The following is a 9,968-nucleotide window of genomic DNA, read 5'->3' on the forward strand; positions in this document are numbered from 1 at the left end:
TGTGTGTGGTTTGTTTACTATGTTGTGTGCTTCTTTCCGGTGTTGCTTCTTCGGGTTGGTTACGTTATCGTCGCGTTTGTGAGGACCCGTTCGACTACGTCCGTTTGTCTTCTTCATGGACTCGTTCTTCTTCCTTGCGGGATTTCAGGCAAGATAACCATACCCTGGAAATCACTTCTATCTTTGCTTGCTAGTTGCTCGCTCTATTGCTATGCCTATGCCGCGATACCTACCACTTGCTTATCATGCCTCCCATATTGTTGAACCAAGCCTCTAACCCACTTTGTCCTAGCAAACCGTTGTTTGGCTATGTTACCGCTTTGCTCAGCCCCTCTTATAGCGTTGTTAGTTGCAGGTGAAGATTGAAGTTTGTTCCTTGTTGGAACATGGAGATGTTGTTCCTTGTTGGAACATGTTTACTTGTTGGGATATCACAATATATCTTATTTAATTAATGCATCTATATACTTGGTAAAGGGTGGAAGGCTCGGCCTTATGCCTGGTGTTTTGATCCACTCTTGCCGTCCTAGTTTCCGTCATATCGGTGTTATGTTCCTGGATTTTGCGTTCCTTACGCGGTTGGGTTATAATGCGAACCCCTTGACAGTTCACCTTGAATAAAACTCCTCCAGCAAGGCCCAACCTTGGTTTTACCATTCGCCACCTAGCCTCTTTTTCCCTTGGGTTAGGCCAGCCCAAGGGTCATCTTTATTTTAACCCCCCCCCCCCCCGGGGGCCAGTGCTTGTCGAAGTGCTGGTCCGAACTGAGTAGACTGCAGGGCCACCTCGGGGAAACTTGAGGGCTGGTTTTACTCGTAGGATGTCTCATCCGGTGTTTCCCTGAGAACGAGATATGTGCAGCTCCTTTCAGGATGTCGGCGCATCAGGCGGTCTTGCTGGACTTGTTTTATCATTGTCGAGGATGTCTTGTAACCGGGATTCTGAGTCTGATCGGGTCTTCCCGCTAGAAGGAATATCCTTCGTTGACCGTGAGAGCTTGTGATGGGCTAAGTTGGGACACCCCTGCAAGGATTTGAACTTTCGAAAGTCGTGCCCGCGGTTATGGGCAGATGGGAATTTGTTAATGTCCGGTTGTAGAAAACCTGAAGTTGACCTTAATTAAAATGCACCAACCGCGTGTGTTACCATGATGGTCTCTTTCCGGCGGGGTCCGGTAAGTGAACACGGTGTTGGAGTAATGCTTGATGTAGGTTGTTCCAGGATCACTTCTTGATCATAGTTTCTCGATCGTGCTTTGCCTTCTCTTCTCGCTCTCTTTTGCGTATGTTAGCCACCATATATGCTAGTCGCTTGCTGCTGCTCCACCTCATACCTTTTACCTTACCCATAAGCTTAAATAGTCTTAATCGCGAGGGTGTGAAATTGTTGAGTTCCCGTGTCTCACAGATACTTCCAAAACCAGTTTGCAGGTGCCGATGTTACCGAGCAGGTGACGCAACCAAGCTCAAGGAGGAGCTCGATGAAGATCTTGCCCTTTGTCTTGTTTCGTTTCTAGTTGATCAGTAGTGGAGCCCAGTTGGGGTCGATCGGGGGACCTTGTTGCATTTGGGGTTGCTCTTTATTTTGGTTCCGTAGTCGGATCTTGATTGTATTTGGATGTTGTAATGCTTTATTCATGTAATTGTGTGAAGTGGCGATTGTAAGCCAACTATGTATCTCTTTCCCTTATGTATTACATGGGTTGTGTGAAGATTACCTCACTTGCGACATTGCTTTCAATGCGGTTATGCCTCTAAGTCGTGCTTTGACACGTGGGAGATATAGCCGTATCGAGGGCGTTACAAGTTGGTAACCAGAGCCTTCCCCGACCTTAGGAGCCCCCTGCTTGATCGAATCGCTGGCGTTATTGAGTCTAGAAATGTTTTGAGTCATTTAGGATTATATATATCGGAGAGTTAGGAATTCTTTTTACTCCTCAGTCCCTTCGTCGCTCTGGTGAGGCATCCTGATGTAGAGTTTTGACTCTTCTCTTCTCAAATTTCACTAAAAAAAATTTAGGATCACGCGGGTATCTTGGAATCGTTCCGATGGTTTTGTGACGAGAACATTGTTCTTGGTGCCTCCTATCATTTAGGGGTTGTGGTAGTGTCCCAGGGACTTGAGATCCAAGGTATTGTCATCACAATTTTATCGTTGCAGTTCTAGAATACCTGAGTTTAGTTTTGCCGACATCGAAAATCTCTTTTATGCAGTTGTTGGTGAGATAACCTCGACGCCACCCAGTACTGGGGCGGGAGTTCGGGAGTATTGCCATAACTTGTATAACGGATGCTTTTCGAAGGTTGAGGTAGACGATTTCCGAAGGTTTCTTGGTTATGTGTTGAAGGATGGATATAGCTGGATGTAGGATTTGCTAGAATTGCGTGAGATATTATGCTTCCCCTGTATCCCCAACACCTGATTGCATAACCGGAAAGTTTCGGGTGTTTATAAGTGGGAATTCAAGTAGCTCTTAGGATATCTTTCCGACAGATGTATGATATGAAATTGGGGTTCGACGTCTAGTGGTCCGCCTATCCACGGTTGGTTTTACAGTGGTCTCATTGTGTCTTAAAGAGTCCTTGGCTATGCCGACTCGGGGACGCTTCGTATGTCATGTGCACTGCCTTGTACATGATGGTGCTGTACGATCGAGCCCGTGTAGGCCCCACCACGAAAACTTCAGATGAAATCTCTATCATATGTTTGTTCTGGCTTATTATGCAAGCCAATCCTTGTTTTGTTTTGAGATGTGGTATTCGAGTTGCTTCGAAGTCAAGTATTGATTCCATACCTTTCCTAAGCGGTGTTCTCGTATTCCTATGGGAATACTAATCCTTCTTGATAATCGAGATTGTCATGTAAATCATGTTCAACCGGTGTGTTTTCTCTTCAAGCGGATCTGTTCATTTTCTACATCCGCAAGATTCAATCTCAGCTTTCTCAATGTTGTTCGTTTCATCCATCCCAAGTTGTCTTTGTTTTTGCCACCCTCCCTCCCTTTGTTCCTTCAAGGACTCAGATTTCTTCATCAGGTACCCATTTTATTCTTGTGAAGTCTCTCCATTCTTTTCCGTCAATGTTCTTATCCGGTGATTCTCAGGAAGATTCTAACGGAGCTTCAAGTTCGTCACTCTTCACTCGTTCTCTTCTCTGGTGGATTCAAATCAAGCTTTCGGTGTTTGATCATATTCTTTTCCTTATTTCAAATATCTTCTCTTGTCGGTGCACCTCTCAATCATTAACTTTTCGTTATTCATTTGTTCCGGAGTGCTGAAGATATCTCGAAGATTCGTGTTTCCACTCTGCTTTCATTCAAGCTATTTCGAGGTCCTATCGTATTCAAGCCATTTAATTCAATCGGTGCAATCTCTCCTTCAAATCGTTCAACGGTGTATCTTTTGAGTGGGCCCTAACCCACAGGTCTTTTCCCAGGATCTTACCTGACTCTTCTTATTTTCCCGGAGCTATCCTAAATTCTTTTGAAGTTTGACGTAAGAAGGAATTATCATCAGTCTTATGTTTTTCTCCAAGATCTGTCGAATTCTTTTCATCGTTGGCTCAATCTCTTCGCGTTTGATTCTTCCGGAGTGCCTCTACAATTATTGGTGGTGTTTCTCGTCGTCATTCTCAGATTCGGAGACCGGAGAAGAGTTTCTTTTAAATCTTGCCCCATTCTCTGCCATCCTCTCATAATTGTTTGATTGTGAGAATTCTTTTCACCTATCCGGAGCTATTCAGGAGTATTCTTAGTGTGTTATCCGGAGTCCATCAATTCAGGTTTATTCATTCTCAGCTGTCAGTTCTCATTCTCCTATTTTACCGGTGTTTCGTTCAAGTGATCTCTAATCGACTCGTGATCTCTTCGTTCTCATGTATCAAATACTCTCAAGTATCTTCGTTCTTTTTATAATTCTTCCCGGTGTTTCTTTATTTTTCTCTTCGTTCATTTTAAATTCTTACGGTGGTTCGTTCAAGACTTCTCGTCATTCGTTTATTGTATCAATTCATTCGTTGTTTCGATTCCACCGGTGTTTCGTTGAAGACCTTCTCAAGTTGGCGCGATATCTATCTTAATCCTTTCTTCGAGAATAAGTAGTATGTCAAATCCGTTGTTGGTCATCAATTTAAATTGGTGAAGGATAAGCATAATGTAATTCTTATTCTTGTTTCATCAAGTGAACTCAATTCCTTATTCCGGAGGCTCATAAAATTCTTGATCTCAATTGTTTCATCTTCTATTTTCCCGGAGTTCCTACCTCTCGCAATTATATCACCACGGAGATCCATCTAAATCATTACAAGGATTCACCTTGTGTTTTCAACCTCTCTTTCTTCCGTTTGATCGTCCTTTTTGTTACCGGAGTTCTTCACGGAGGTTCTACATGATGGTTCATCTATGATTTCATTCCTTCTCCAAGTGTTCATTGAGATTCTTTTCAGAGGAGCTCAAGCATTCTTCATCTTGCTTTCCAAAGTGTGATTCTTTCTTTCTTTCTTATATTTTGACGTGGTGTCATGTCACTCTTGACAATTTCCCTTTGTGTGTCATGTTTCACATGTTTTCAAGAGTGAGGTATTTAAATCCATCATTTTCTCTTCGCTCAAGTCATCTTTCCAACCAATCAACCTCTTCTTTGGAGTTATCTTGGGGTATATTTCACCTAAAGCCTTCCCTGAGGATTGTTCCTATCCATGGTGCTTATAAAGGACCCAAGTTCTTCTTTATCCTCCCGGTGAAATACTTTCTCGCCTCCTTGTTCATACCAATCCGATTTTTTTTCCGTGAGTGGCAGGGTGTCACCTCATAATTTGAGATGTATTCCATAAGACCATATCAATCTTATTCTTTTCGTCGTTGGTTCTCCAACAACTCCGTTCAACCCTTCTCCTAAAGATGTCTTTTCAAGCTCTTTTGTGACAGAAGTTGACATTTTCTTCTCCATTCTTTTATTTCAATTATCTATATTATATTCTTTCATTCCGGAGGCCTTGTGATGTTGCTCTTTTCAATCATCATCTCGAATTGTGAAGATCATGTTCTTTTCGTGCTTATACATTTAACTAGAGTGTGTGCCCGCTGCTCAAGTTCTTTCATTTTATCAAGTCTTGCATCCCTTCTCAACCGGAGTGTTGTTCGAATTTGTTCTTCCTTGTTCCTCTTTCTTAACGGAGTGCTTTCAACTTTGTTCTTCTCCATGGCTTTCTTTCTTTCATTTTGCTCAACCTTTTCAAGGTTATTTGGGTTCACTCATTTGTCAAAGAAGCAACTTAGTTTTACCTCTTCTCTTTCTCTTCCAATTTCCCTCCGGTGCCATTCTAGATCTCGGGATGAGATCCTCTCGTAGTGGTGGAGTGTTGTAACGCCCCGAGACCATTGTGCCAGGTGTCTTCCAGTTATTCTCTATTGTTGCCTTGTCATTGCTTGCGTGTCATGCATTGCATATCATGTAATCATGTGCATTTCATTTGCATACATGTTCGTCTCATGCATCCGAGCATTTTCCCCGTTGTCCGTTTTGCAATCCGGCGCTCCTATGTCACCCGGTGTCCCTTTCTACCTCCTTTCATGTGCGGGTGTTAAAAGTTTTCGGATTTGACCGAGACTTGTCGTGCGGCCTTGGTTTACTACCGGTAGACCGCCTGTCAAGTTTCGTGCCATTTGGACTTCGTTTGATACTCCAACGGTTAACCGAGGGACCGAAAAGGCCTTGTGTGTGTTGCAGCCCAACATCCTTCCAAAGTGGCCCAAAACCCACCTAAACCTCCTCCATCATCTCGGTCGTTCGATCACGATCGCGTGGCCGCAAACCGCACCTCATTTGGACTCTCCTAGCTCCCTCTACCTATATATATGTCATCACCCCCGAAATTCTCGCGCAAAACCCTAGCCCCTCTCTCCCCTCACCCGCCGGACATTTTTCCCGCCGACGGACGTGTCCGCCCACAATGTCCGCCGCCACGTGTCGGGCTGGCATTCGCCCCGCCCGGTGCCCACATCGCCGCGCCGCTCGAGGCCCGCGAGCCCGTGTCCGGCCCCCGCGGCCCGCTCCCTCGCGACGCCCGCCCGCGCCTCTCTTCGCCCGCGCCGGCGAGCTCCTAGCTCCGGCCGCCGCCTGCCATCGCCGCCGACGACGCTGACTCGCCGGACCGCTCCGCCGCACCTCGCCGGATTTCGCCATCTCGCCGCCGGCGCCCGATGCCGTGCCTCGTCGCGCCTGCAGGACTCGGCCGCGAGCGCCATTCCTACCGCCGCCCACCGGCGTCGCCGGACGCCGTCTTTGCCGGCGCAGACCCGTCAGACTTCCGCTGGCCGCCACCATGCCCCTCGCTGCCGTTCCTCACGGATCCGCGCCGCCTTGCTCTGCTGAGCTCGCCGGAGGAGCTCCGGAGCCACCCGAAGCCGCGTCCGCGCCGCCCCTCAAGCTCCCCGGCCTCCCTGCGCCCGAGCGCCACCGGCCGCCGTTCTCTTCACCGTCTCCGGCGAGAGATCCGAGCGCCTCGTCTACAGTGCACCGATCGGATCTGGAATCTGAAACCCTAATTCTCGGTTGACTTTTCCCTCTCTCTCTTCATAATTTTTGGACATTTTCATCATGCCATAACTCATCATCCGTGGCTCCGTTTTGAGCGTGTAGCATATCAAAATGTTCGTCTCCAGGAGTACATCATTTCATCTCATTGCATCATTTTCATTTGAACTCATCTTGATGCCCGAAATGCTGTTGGAAGAGGGCTATGTGAGTAATTTGTCAGATTTGTTTCATCAATTACCTTTTTGTCATTTTTGCCATGTTTAATGTGTGCATGCTATGATCCTGAGCTCTACATGTGTTTTGTTATATGCCATGCCATCTTTACAGAGGTGCTTGCCATGTATTTTTTTGATCTTTGTGGTGACTAGCACAAGCTTGCAAAGTACCGTAATCGGTCCTTGTCCTGATTTTGTCCTTATGCCATATGTTCATGTTGTTTCCTAGTGATCCCTGCCTCTTTTGAGGATGATCAGTAAGCATGTTTTGTTAACATTGTTGTGATCTATCCATACATGTCTTTGTTTGCAATTATGGAGCACCCTAGCTTGATTCAATCGAGCTCTACTTTTGCTATATCGTGAATCCTGGCAGATTGTTGACTTGTTAGCGATTTTGCCGAGGATGTTGCTATTGATCCGTGCATGCTATGTTGTTGTTCTTGCCATGTATAGCTTCTATGCCATGTATTCTTGATGGGTGTATGCTTAGTTTGTCATGCCATGCTCTGTAGTGAGTGCATCGAGCTCGTGAACATGCCTACTCGTTAACTGATTTGCATGCTCCAGTTTTTCACAAAGTCTGGGATCTGTTTATGTTTTTGCCATGTTCACATGCTTGCAATTGTATTTTCTGATCCCTTTTGGCTCAAGGTCACTAAGGGACTTTTGTTAAGTGCTTTGAGTAGCTTCATTCCATGCCTTTCTTTTCCATGATATGTTCCTGTAGCATGTAGTTTTCGTGCTCTAAAGTGTGCTTCCTGATGATAAATTCCAGACTTGTGTTAATTTCACTAAGTCTGAAACCTGTTATCGTTTGCACTTTTGCCATGCTTGTTTGAACCTGTTAGTGTATGAATTAGCCATAGCTCAGTGTTCATCTTTTGTCAAGCATCATGAGGGGATGCCTGCCATGTATTTTGTTGCCATGTTTGAGTGTTGTAGCATATTTATCTTGATGCATTTAGATGGCTACTTGCTGATTATCGCAGACCGGTGCCATATTTGTTTTGCTTGCCATTTCCAAACCGTGCATCCGATTCCGGTGATCTTTATATCGATCTCAACCGAAATCACCTCACATTTCCAGTGGCACTCTTGGATTTCCAAGTTGAGGCCAGGTTCAATCATTCCTTTCCAAATCATGCATATGCACCGCATACCGCATCCCGCATATCATACCATGTTCGTGTGTGGTTTGTTTACTATGTTGTGTGCTTCTTTCCGGTGTTGCTTATTCGGGTTGGTTCCGTTATCATCGCATTTGTGAGGACCCGTTCGACTAAGTCCGTTTGTCTTCTTCATGGACTCGTTCTTCTTCCTTGCGGGATTTCAGGCAAGATGACCATACCCTCGAAATCACTTCTATCTTTGCTTGCTAGTTGCTCGCTCTTTTGCTATGCCTATGCCGCAATACCTACCACTTGCTTATCATGCCTCCCATATTGTTGAACCAAGCCTCTAACCCACTTTGTCCTAGCAAACCGTTGTTTGGCTATGTTACCGCTTTGCTCAGCCCCTCTTATAGCATTGTTAGTTGAAGGTGAAGATTGAAGTTTGTTCCTTGTTGGAACATGGAGATGTTGTTCCTTGTTGGAACATGTTTACTTGTTGGGATATCACAATATATCTTATTTAATTAATGCATCTATATACTTGGTAAAGGGTGGAAGGCTCGGTCTTATGCCTGGTGTTTTGTTCCACTCTTGTCGCCCTAGTTTCCGTCATATCGGTGTTATGTTCCCGGATTTTGCGTTCCTTACGCGGTTGGGTTATAATGGTAACCCCTTAACAGTTCACCTTGAATAAAACTCCTCCAGCAAGGCCCAACGTTGGTTTTACCATTCGCCACCTAGCCTCTTTTTCCCTTGGGTTAGGCCAGCCCAAGGGTCATCTTTATTTTAACCCCCCCCCCCCCGGGGGCCAGTGCTTGTCGAAGTGTTGGTCCGAACTGAGTAGACTGCAGGGCCACCTCGGGGAAACTTGAGGGCTGGTTTTACTCGTAGGATGTCTCATCCGGTGTTGCCCTGAGAACAAGATATGTGCAGCTCCTTTCAGGATGTCGACGCATCAGGCGGTCTTGCTGGACTTGTTTTATCATTGTCGAGGATGTCTTGTAACCGGGATTCCAAGTCTGATCGGGTCTTCCCGCTAGAAGGAATATCCTTCGTTGACCGTGAGAGCTTGTGATGGGCTAAGTTGGGACACCCCTGCAAGGATTTGAACTTTCGAAAGTCGTGCCCGCGGTTATGGGCGGATGGGAATTTGTTAATGTCCGGTTGTAGAAAACCTGAAGTTGACCTTAATTAAAATGCACCAACCGCGTGTGTTACCATGATGGTCTCTTTCCGGCGGAGTCCGGGAAGTGAACACGGTGTTGAAGTAATGCTTGATCTAGGTTGTTCCAGGATCACTTCTTGATCATAGTGTCTCGATCGTGCTTTGCCTTCTCTTCTCGCTCTCTTTTGCGTATGTTAGCCACAATATATGCTAGTCGCTTGCTGCTGCTCCACCTCATACCTTTTACCTTACCCATAAGCTTAAATAGTCTTGATCGCGAGGGTGTGAGATTGCTGAGTCCCCGTGTCTCACAGATACTTCCAAAACCCGTTTGCAGGTGCCGATGTTACCGAGCAGGTGACGCAACCAAGCTCAAGGAGGAGCTCGATGAAGATCTTGCCCTTTGTCTTGTTTTGTTTCTAGTTGATCAGTAGTGGAGCCCAGTTGGGGTCGATCGGGGGACCTTGTCGCATTTGGGGTTGCTCTTTATTTTTGTTCTGTAGTCGGATCTTGATTGTATTTGGATGTTGTAATGCTTTATTCATGTAATTGTGTGAAGTGGCGATTGTAAGCCAACTATGTATCTCTTTCCCTTATGTATTACATGGGTTGGTGTGAAGATTACCTCACTTGTGACATTGCTTTCAATGCGGTTATGCCTCTAAGTCATGCTTCGACACATGGGAGATATAGCCGCATCGAGGGCGTTACAAAGTGAGCAAGAAGTGATCCTGAAACCACTTCCCGGACTCCGCCAGAAAGAGATAATGACGGCTACACACACGGTTGATGCATTTTAATTATGTTAAGTGTCAAGTTCTCTACAACTAGGTATTAACAAATTACCATCTGCCCATAACCGCGGGCACGGTTGAAGAAAGTTCAAAACCCTGCAGGGGTGTCCCAACTTAGCCCATCACAAGCTCTCACGGTCAAC

Source organism: Triticum aestivum, chromosome 4A, assembly GCF_018294505.1.
Source record: "Triticum aestivum cultivar Chinese Spring chromosome 4A, IWGSC CS RefSeq v2.1, whole genome shotgun sequence".
NCBI classification, from domain to species: domain Eukaryota; kingdom Viridiplantae; phylum Streptophyta; class Magnoliopsida; order Poales; family Poaceae; genus Triticum; species Triticum aestivum.